The sequence below is a fragment of the Mesoplodon bidens genome (assembly GCF_964165515.1).
Source record: "Mesoplodon bidens genome assembly, chromosome: 3".
Taxonomy (NCBI): domain Eukaryota; kingdom Metazoa; phylum Chordata; class Mammalia; order Artiodactyla; family Ziphiidae; genus Mesoplodon; species Mesoplodon bidens.
In genome coordinates this window covers 132,469,328-132,478,215 of record NC_138178.1, presented here as the reverse complement: position 1 = coordinate 132,478,215, position 8,888 = coordinate 132,469,328, and positions in this window count along the sequence as shown.

Here is an 8,888-nt window from a genome sequence, read left to right as displayed (position 1 = left end):
TAAGAATCCGCCTGCCAATGCAGGGGACACGGGTCCGAGCCCTGGTCTGGGAAGATCCCACATGCCGTGGAGCAACTAAGCCCATGTGCCACAACTGCCGAGCCTGCGTGCCACAAGTACTGAAGCCCGTGTGCCTAGAGCCCATGCTCTGCAACAAGAGAAGCCACTGCAATGAGAAGCCTGCACACAGCAACGAAGAGTAGGCCCCACTCGCCGCAACTAGAGAAAGCCCACGCGCATCAACAAAGACCCAACACTGCCAAAAACAAATAAATAAAATGAATAAATTTATTTAAAAAAAAAGAAATCACGTTGTTTTCTAAATCAAATTTAACCTGACTTCAACCCCTATGTCAAGGTGGGGCACTCTTTTCTTGGAGGACTACACCAGAATGGGGTGTGGAGGTGGGTGTTTGAGGGGGTATGGAAAATAAAGATAGGTCTTTATTACTCAGTCCACCTGATTGCTGCTGAGATGCTTGCCATCTAAGCTGTCTGAATCCCCATAAGAGAGTCAGCTCCACGCCTCCTCGGAAGCTCGGATCCCACTCTGCCTCACTGCTGCCTCCAGGGCCGCGGATCATGGTGGCCAGTCTTTGGGTGGCCAGAAATAGCACTGCTCAGGAGTGGGCCTAGAGCTTCTACCACCCGGGGAGATTCCCCCCAGACTCCTCTTCCTTCGTCCAGGGAAGAGTTTCCCAACACATGTGGGTCTGTTACTGCCACATCATAACATGATTTCAGAGGTACACTGAGACAGAACATTTCTTTTTTCTTTTTTGGACGCACCACACGGCATGTGGGATCTTAGCTCTCCGACCAGGGATGGAACCCATGCCCCCTGCAATGGAAGGGTGGAGTCAACCACTGGACCACAAGGGAAGTCCCGAGACGCAAGCAATTTTTATTTTAAGGGTTATATATTTACTTAATGTGTATTAACAACTTGAGCTCATATATTAAGCCCATGATATATATAGCTTCCTTTAAAAATAACTTTAAGTAAAAATGTGAGTCAATATTAAGTACATAATAACACCACCAGTAATAGCAGATATTGCAAAAATCTTACAGGGCTCTGGGGATGCCTGGGATGTGGGAAACATTTGTCTAGGCACAGAGCTGTTCAACAGAAATATCATGTGAGCCACAAATGCAAGTCACCTATACAATTTAAATTTTTCTAGTTAGCCACATTAAAAAAGAAATAGGTGACATTAATTTTAATAATATATTTCATTCAACCCAGTATATCCAAAATATCATTTTAACATGTAATCAATATAAAAATTATTGATGATATAGTTTACATTTTTTAATACTAAATTTTGAAACCCAGTATGTATTTTACACTTACAGCATTTGTTTCTTATTCAGACTAACGATATTTCAGGGGCTCAAGAGTGATATTGGCTAGTAGCTACTGCCCTGCACAGCACAGGTTGAGGGGAAGTGAGGGTACATGCTGCCACTTAAGTTTCCAAATCCCACAGTGGTTGTCACCAAACATTTTTGCTCAAGTACCTCCAAAAGAATTTTAGAAATCTATGTGTCCGTCTACCTTTTCCCTGCCTCACACATACACTGTTAGACTGATTACTAAAAGTTTTATAAGATTGTAGTTGTAAAGGATATATTTGCAGTGTATTTTATTTTTTATTTTTACTTTATTGAAGTATAGTTGATTTACAATGTTGTGTTAATTTCTGCTGTACAGCAAAGTGTTTCAGTTATATATATATTCTTTTTCATATTCTTTTCCATTACAGTTCATCACAGGATATTGAATATAGTTCCCTGTGCTATACAGTAGGACCTTGTTGTTTATCCATCCTATATATACTAGTTTGCATCTGCTAATCCCAAACTCCCAATCTTTCCCTAGCCCTCCCCCCTCCCCCTTGGCAACAACAAGTCTGTTCTCTATGTCTGTGAGTCTGTTTCTTTTTCATAGATATGTTCACTTGTGTCATATTTTAGATTCCACATATAAGTGATATCATGTGGCATTTGTCTTTCTCTTTCTGACTGACTTCGCTTAGTGTGATAATCTCTAGTTTCATCCATGTTGCTGCAAATGGCATTATTTCATTCTTTTTATGGCTGAGTAGTATTCCATTGTATATGTGTACCACATCTTCTTTATCCATTCATCTGTCGATGGACATTTAGGTTGTTTCCAAGTCTTTTTTTTTTTTTCCAAGTCTTGGCTATTGTAAATAGTGCTGCTATGAACACAGCAGTGCATGTATCTTTTTGAATTATAGTTTTGTCTGGATATATGCTCAGGAGTGGGATTGCTGGATCATATGGTAATTCTATTTTTAGTTTTCTGAGGAACCTCCCTACTGTTTTCCACAGTGGCTGCGCCAACTTACATTCCCACCAACAGTGTGGGAGGGTTCCCTTTTCTCCACACCCTCTCTAGAGTTTATTGTTTGTAGACTTTTTAATGATGGCCATTCTGACTGGTATGCGATGGAACCTCACTGTTGTTTTGATTTGCATTTCTCTAATAATTAGGGATGATGAGCATCTTTTCATGTGCCTATTGGCCATCTGTATGTCTTCTTTGGAGATGTGGTGTATTTTAAACACAAACTTTAAAACAAAACCAGAGCAGCATTCTGAGAGTAGCCAATGGAATGTAAATACATAGTAGTTTATTACCACCATCCAGTTAAACAAATTATTGAATAAGCTCTTCTTTTTCTTCATTTTTCTCCTTAAATTTACATTTCCATTTCTCTTCCCTCTACTGAACTTTATTCAACATTCTTTTTTGAAAGTCTCTTGTTGATTGCCCTTGTCAAGCCTCTGTGCAAAAAGAATTTGTGTATAATTTTTAAAATAAATTTATTTATTTTTGGCTGAGTTGGGTCTTTGTTGCTGTGTGCAGGCTTTCTCTAGTTGCGGCGAGCGGGGGCTACTCTTCATTGCAGTGCATGGGCTTCTCATTGTGGTGGCTTCTCTTGTTGTGGAGCATGGGCTCTAGGCATGTGGGCTTCAGTAGTTGCAGCACGCGGGCTCAGTAGTTGTGGCACACGGGCTTGGTTGCTCTGTGGCATGCAGGATCTTCCCGGACCAGGGCTCAAACCCGTGTCCACTGCATTGGCAGGCGGTTTTTTAACTACTGCGCCACCAGGGAAGTCCCTTATTGATGTATAGTTGATATACAATATTGTATTAGTTTCAGTTGTACAACATAGTGATTCAAAAATTTTATAGATTATATTCCACTTAAAGTTACTATAAAATATTGGGTTGGCCAAAAATTCCTTTGGTTTTTAAGTAAAAATAAAAGACACATTTTTCATTTTCACCAAGAGCTTTATTGAACAACGTATTCACTGTTTGTTCCATTACCTTCTGCAGTTTTTCTGGCAACTTCATAATTCCATCTTCCCCAAACTTTTTTTTTTTTTTGCGGTATGCGGGCCTCTCACTGTTGTGGCCTCTCCCGTTGCGGAGCACAGGCTCCGGACGCGCAGGCTCAGCAGCCATGGCTCACGGACCCAGCTGTAACAGTTTTTGCCTGGTCATCAAAGAAACATGCGGCCTTTCATTATCCTGATGGAAGATTATGCGTTTTCTGTTGACTAATTCCGGACACTTTTTGTTGAGTGCTACTTTCAGTTGGTCTAACTGGGAGCAGTACTCGTTGGAACTAATCATTTGGTTTTGTGGAAGGAGCTCATAATAGAGGATTCCCTTCCAATCCCACCGTATACACAACATCACCTTCTTTTGGTGTGGCTGGTGGTGGTTCATTTCACTTGCCGCATGATCGCTTCCACATTACTATGCGGTATCCACTTTTCATTGCCCGTCACAATTTGTTTTAAAAACGGAACGTTTTCGTTACGTTTTTTTTTTTTTTTTTTTTTTTTTTTGCGGTACGCGGGCTTCTCACTGTTGTGGCCTCTCCCGTTGTGGAGCACAGGCTCCGGACGCGCAGGCTCAGCGGCCATGGCTCACGGGCCCAGCCGCTCCGCGGCATGTGGGATCCTCCCGGTCCGGGGCACGAACCCGTGTCCCCTGCATCAGCAGGCGGACTCTCAACCACTGCGCCAGCAGGGAAGCCCTTCGTTACGTTTTAAGTAGAGAATCACATGAGGAAACATGGTCAAGAAAGTTTTTTTCGCTTAACTTACGTGGAACCCAACCATCAAAGCGATTAACATAACCAAGCTGGAAAAATGCTATTCAATGCTTGATTTGGATATTTTTAGTATGTCGGCTATCTCCCACGTGGTATAACGTTGATTGTTCTCAATTAATGTCTCGATTTGATTACTACCAGCTTCAACTGGTCTACCCGACCGTGGAGCATCATCCAGCAAGAAATCTCTAGCATGAAACTTCGCAAACCACTTTTGACATGTTGAATCAGTCACAGCACCTTCTCCGTAGACTGTACAAATCTTTTTAGCGTTTCAGTTGTGTTTTTACCTTTCTTGAAATAATAAAGCACAATATGCAGAAAATGTTGCTTTTTTTCTTCCATCTTTAATAGTAAAATGGCTACACAAAGGTTCACCAACTTTGATAATTTTTTTTTAATGCACGCTGATATGACAGCTGTCACAATACAATCTAACAAAATTGTTTCAAATGAAGTTACAGACAACTAAGCGCTACTAGGGCCGTCTTATGGAAAAAGCTGAGTGAGCTTTTTGGCCAGCCCAATACTATAAAATATTGTCTATAGAGTCCCTGTGCTGTACAATATATCCTTGTAGCTTACTTGTTTTATACATAGTAGTTTGTACCTCTTAGTCCCCTACCCCGATTTTGCCCCTACCCCATTCCCTCTCGCACTGGTAACCACTAGTGTGTTCTCTATGTATTGGAGTCTGTTTCTATTTTGTTATATTCATTTGTTTGTTTGATTTTTTAGATTCCACATAAAAGTGATAACATACAGTATTTGTCTTTCTCTGTCTGACTTATTTCAGTAAGCATAATATCCTCCAAGTCCATCCACGTTGTTGCAAATGGCAACATTTCATTCTTTTTTTATGACTGAGTAGTATTCCTAAAAAGACTGGATTAGACTGGTGCTTGGCTGTGGTCTTCTCCCTTACCTCGAGCAAGTGTGGTGAAGGGACCTGGGGTAAGGGCTGAGTTTCTCTGCTTTCTGGTCATTTGGTTATTTCTGTCTCATCCTTGTTCAGATGGATACCATTCTCTGGCCTGGCTACCAAAGGGCCTGTTCTCTTTCATGGTTTGAATCTGTTTAAGTTTGGTGATTATGTTAGGGGAAACACTGACGGAAACCGCCCGCCCTGGCCAGGCACTATAGTAACCATTTGCATGAGTTATCTTACAACAGGAGGTCCTGGTCAAGAACGCAGAACTGACAAGCTACCACCAACCAGAAGAATTCGGGAAAGGTCAAAAGGAGAGAGGAGACACCAGCCCATATGTCCTACCAACCTCCCAGGACCCTTCTCGCTGGAATCCATCTTGGCTGACCAATGCGCGCGCCACCAGGAAAGACCCTGAGTCAGAATGATTGGCCAGAGACAACCCAGAAACTAACCCCATCACCATAAAACCCGAGACTGTGAGCCAGGTGGCAGAGCAGTCCTCCTGGGTTCCCTTGCCCTCCCCCTCTACTCCCAGGCGCCCCTTCCCAGTAAAGTCTCTTGCTTTGTCAGCACGTGCGTCTCCTCGGACAATTCACTTCCGAGTGTTAGACAAGAGCCCCCTCTCGGGCCCTGGAAGGGGTCCCCCTTCCTGCAACAGTTATAACATACAAGGCTGGGAACGTTTTTGTACTTCCCTCCAAGTGTTTGGTTGTATGGGGTGGATCCCGGAGCTTTTAAAACATCCTGAGAAACGGACAATCCTGACAGCCAGAGTATTTGAATGATTGAAGCTTGGAATATGCAGTTTAAACACATGGTCAGAAACAGGGACAAGCCTGACAGCCAGATAGTATTTGAATGAGTGAAGCTTGGAATATACAGTTTAAACACATGCTCCTATCATGTTAACATTCTGGAAAGTCTCACTGATCTTTCAACTCTGTCTTTTAAACAATACCTCCAAAATGCATTCACAAGTTTTACAAATGCCTGCTTCTATATTATTCTATGTAGATTTCAATAAGAAAAAATATGTATATGTACACACACACACACACATATATAATCTTCTCACCAGTTTGGAAATCTTTCATTTTTTAAAATAGTAATTAATATTATGTATATGATTAAAGTGAGAAGAGCAGACTTTGGCAGGTATGAAAGAAGCCAAAAGAAGAAAGAAACAGGTCAAGCAAAACCAGGGAGTTAAGAGAAGGAAAATGAGGTGACCTTGGAGAGGAAAGTTTCCACAATTTTCCTTTTATTTTATTTATTTAATTATTTACTTTTGGCTTTGTTGGGTCTTCGTTGCTGCGCATGGGCTTTCTATAGTTGCGGCGAGCGGGGGCTACTCTTCGTTGCAATGCGTGGGCTTCTCATTGCGGTGGCTTCTCTTGTTGCAGAGCACAGGCTCTAGGCGTGCGGGCTTCAGTAGTTGTGGCACGTGGGCTCAGTAGTTGTGGCTCTCCGGCTCTAGAGCGCAGGCTCAGTAGTTATGGCACACAGGCTTTGTTGATCCGCAGCATGTGGGATCTTCCCAGACCAGGGATCGAACCCGTGTTCCCTGCATTGGCAGGCAGATTCTTAACCACTGCACCACCAGGGAAGTCCCAGTTTCCACAGTTTTCCTTTTAGATTCTCCACAACTTTGCAAATACACAGACCCACCTGATGCTATTTCCCAAGACCTAGGATTCACTGATCTTGCTAGGATATCCCTTTGTCCAATTCCATTGAAGTGTCTCTCATCTCCCCTATACCTCGCAATACATGGAAGCCAAAGACAGATCTATTCAGAGGCTGAAGGTCAGGGGTACTTCTTGTACATTGGAAACTGGGGGTGGGGGGACTGAGGCTTACCTGCTTAAAAATACCTCCTGACCAGCCTAAAATTTTAACATTTTTGTCTCTAGGTTTCATCAAGAAAATGTAAGACTGATACATGAATAGGACTGAACATTAACTCAGAATTTTTTCTGGGACGTGATGGGTATGTCATATTTCTTATCACATTTCTGAGATTTAGAAAAGAAATTTGTGCTATGCAGATGGAGTGTGGAGAAATTGTTAGGGCTTTGGATTGTTAAATTAATTAAACAAGGAGGTCATTAGACTGAGGAGGCTTTAATACCTTAGTAGCCTAAGTAAGAAAACCAAATCCTAAACCTGTAAGTGCCTCAAGGTTAAGAAATCAAAACCAAAGGACAACCAATTACAAACAGCCAGCTAATCTTTCCCAAATAAGGCAGCTGCTTAAGCTATAACCAATCAAATAAATTCCTTGCTTTGCTTCTGTGACTTCTCTATAAAAGTCTTTTTGCTGGCTCTTTTCTGTGGCACACTCAAACCACTTCTGGTTTAGCACTGCCCAACTGGAATTGATTTTTGTTTAAATAAACTTAAAATTTTAATATGCCTCAGTTTATCTTTTTTTTTTTTTTTTTTTTTTTTTTTTTTTGCGATATGCGGGCCTCTCACTGTTGTGGCCTCTCCCGTTGCGGAGCACAGGCTCCGGACGCGCAGGCCCAGCGGCCATGGCTCACGGGCCCAGCCGCTCTGCGGCATGTGGGATCTTCCCAGACCGGGGCACGAACCCGTGTCCCCTGCATCAGCAGGCGGACTCTCAACCACTGCACCACCAGGGAAGCCCTCAGTTTATCTTTTAACACGATAAACTCAATCTATACATTTTTGGTTAGGAGTTTCCTTCATGGACCAAGCTTTTCCATGGATAGTAAATGACACAGGACTTCAACCAATAGGTAAAAATTGGTTGAGTAAGCTTTGGAATTTTTGAGATAATATATGTAGTAGAGGAGGGACTTCCTTGGTGGTCCAGTGGGTAAGAATCTGGGCTCCCAATGCAGGGGGCCTGGGTTCGATCCCTGGTTGGGGAACTAGATCCCACACGTATGCCGCAACTAAGAAGCCCGCATGCCGCAATGAAGATCCTGTGTGCCGGAACTAAGACCGGTGCAGCCTAAATAAAGAAATATTTAAACAAAAAGTTTTAAAAATATATATGGGGGCTTCCCTGGTGGCGCAGTGGTTGAGAGTCCGCCTGCCGATGCAGGGGACACAGGTTCGTGCCCCGGTCTGGGAAGATCCCACATGCCGCAGAGCGGCTAGGCCCGTGAGCCATGGCTGCTGAGCCTGCGCGTCCGGAGCCTGTGCTCTGCAAGGGGAGAGGCCACAACAGTGAGAGGCCCGCCTACCGCAAAAAAAAAAAAATAAAAATAAAAATAAAAATAAAAATATATATGTAGTAGAGGAAAAATATTAGTTTAATACAATATTCTTTTTTTTTTTTTTTTTTTTCTTCGGTACACGGGCCTCTCACTGTTGTGGTCTCTCCCCTTGCGGAGCACAGGCTCCGGACGCGCAGGCTCAGCCGCCATGGCTCACGGGCCTAGCCGCTCCGCGGCATGTGGGATCTTCCCGGACCCGGGCACGAACCCGTGTCCCCTGCGTTGGCAGGCGGACTCTCAACCACTGCGCCACCAGGGAAGCCCTACAATATTCTTATTTATTTATTTTTTTGGTTGGAGTATAGATGATTTACAATTGGAATTCTTTTTAGGGAGGAAAATTACCTACAATAAGCAAAATATCTTTTGGGAGTAGAAAGTCCATGTTCATCAGTGCTGAGCTAGGCTGAGGTCTGGAGTGGTAGACTGACTAATTCACAGAATAAATGGACAGGAACGAGATGGTTCACGTGGTAGGCAAACAGAGCTAAACTTGAGAAGAGGGGAAGTGGTAGGAGAGGGATCCAGCATCTGGAGGGAGATGTGA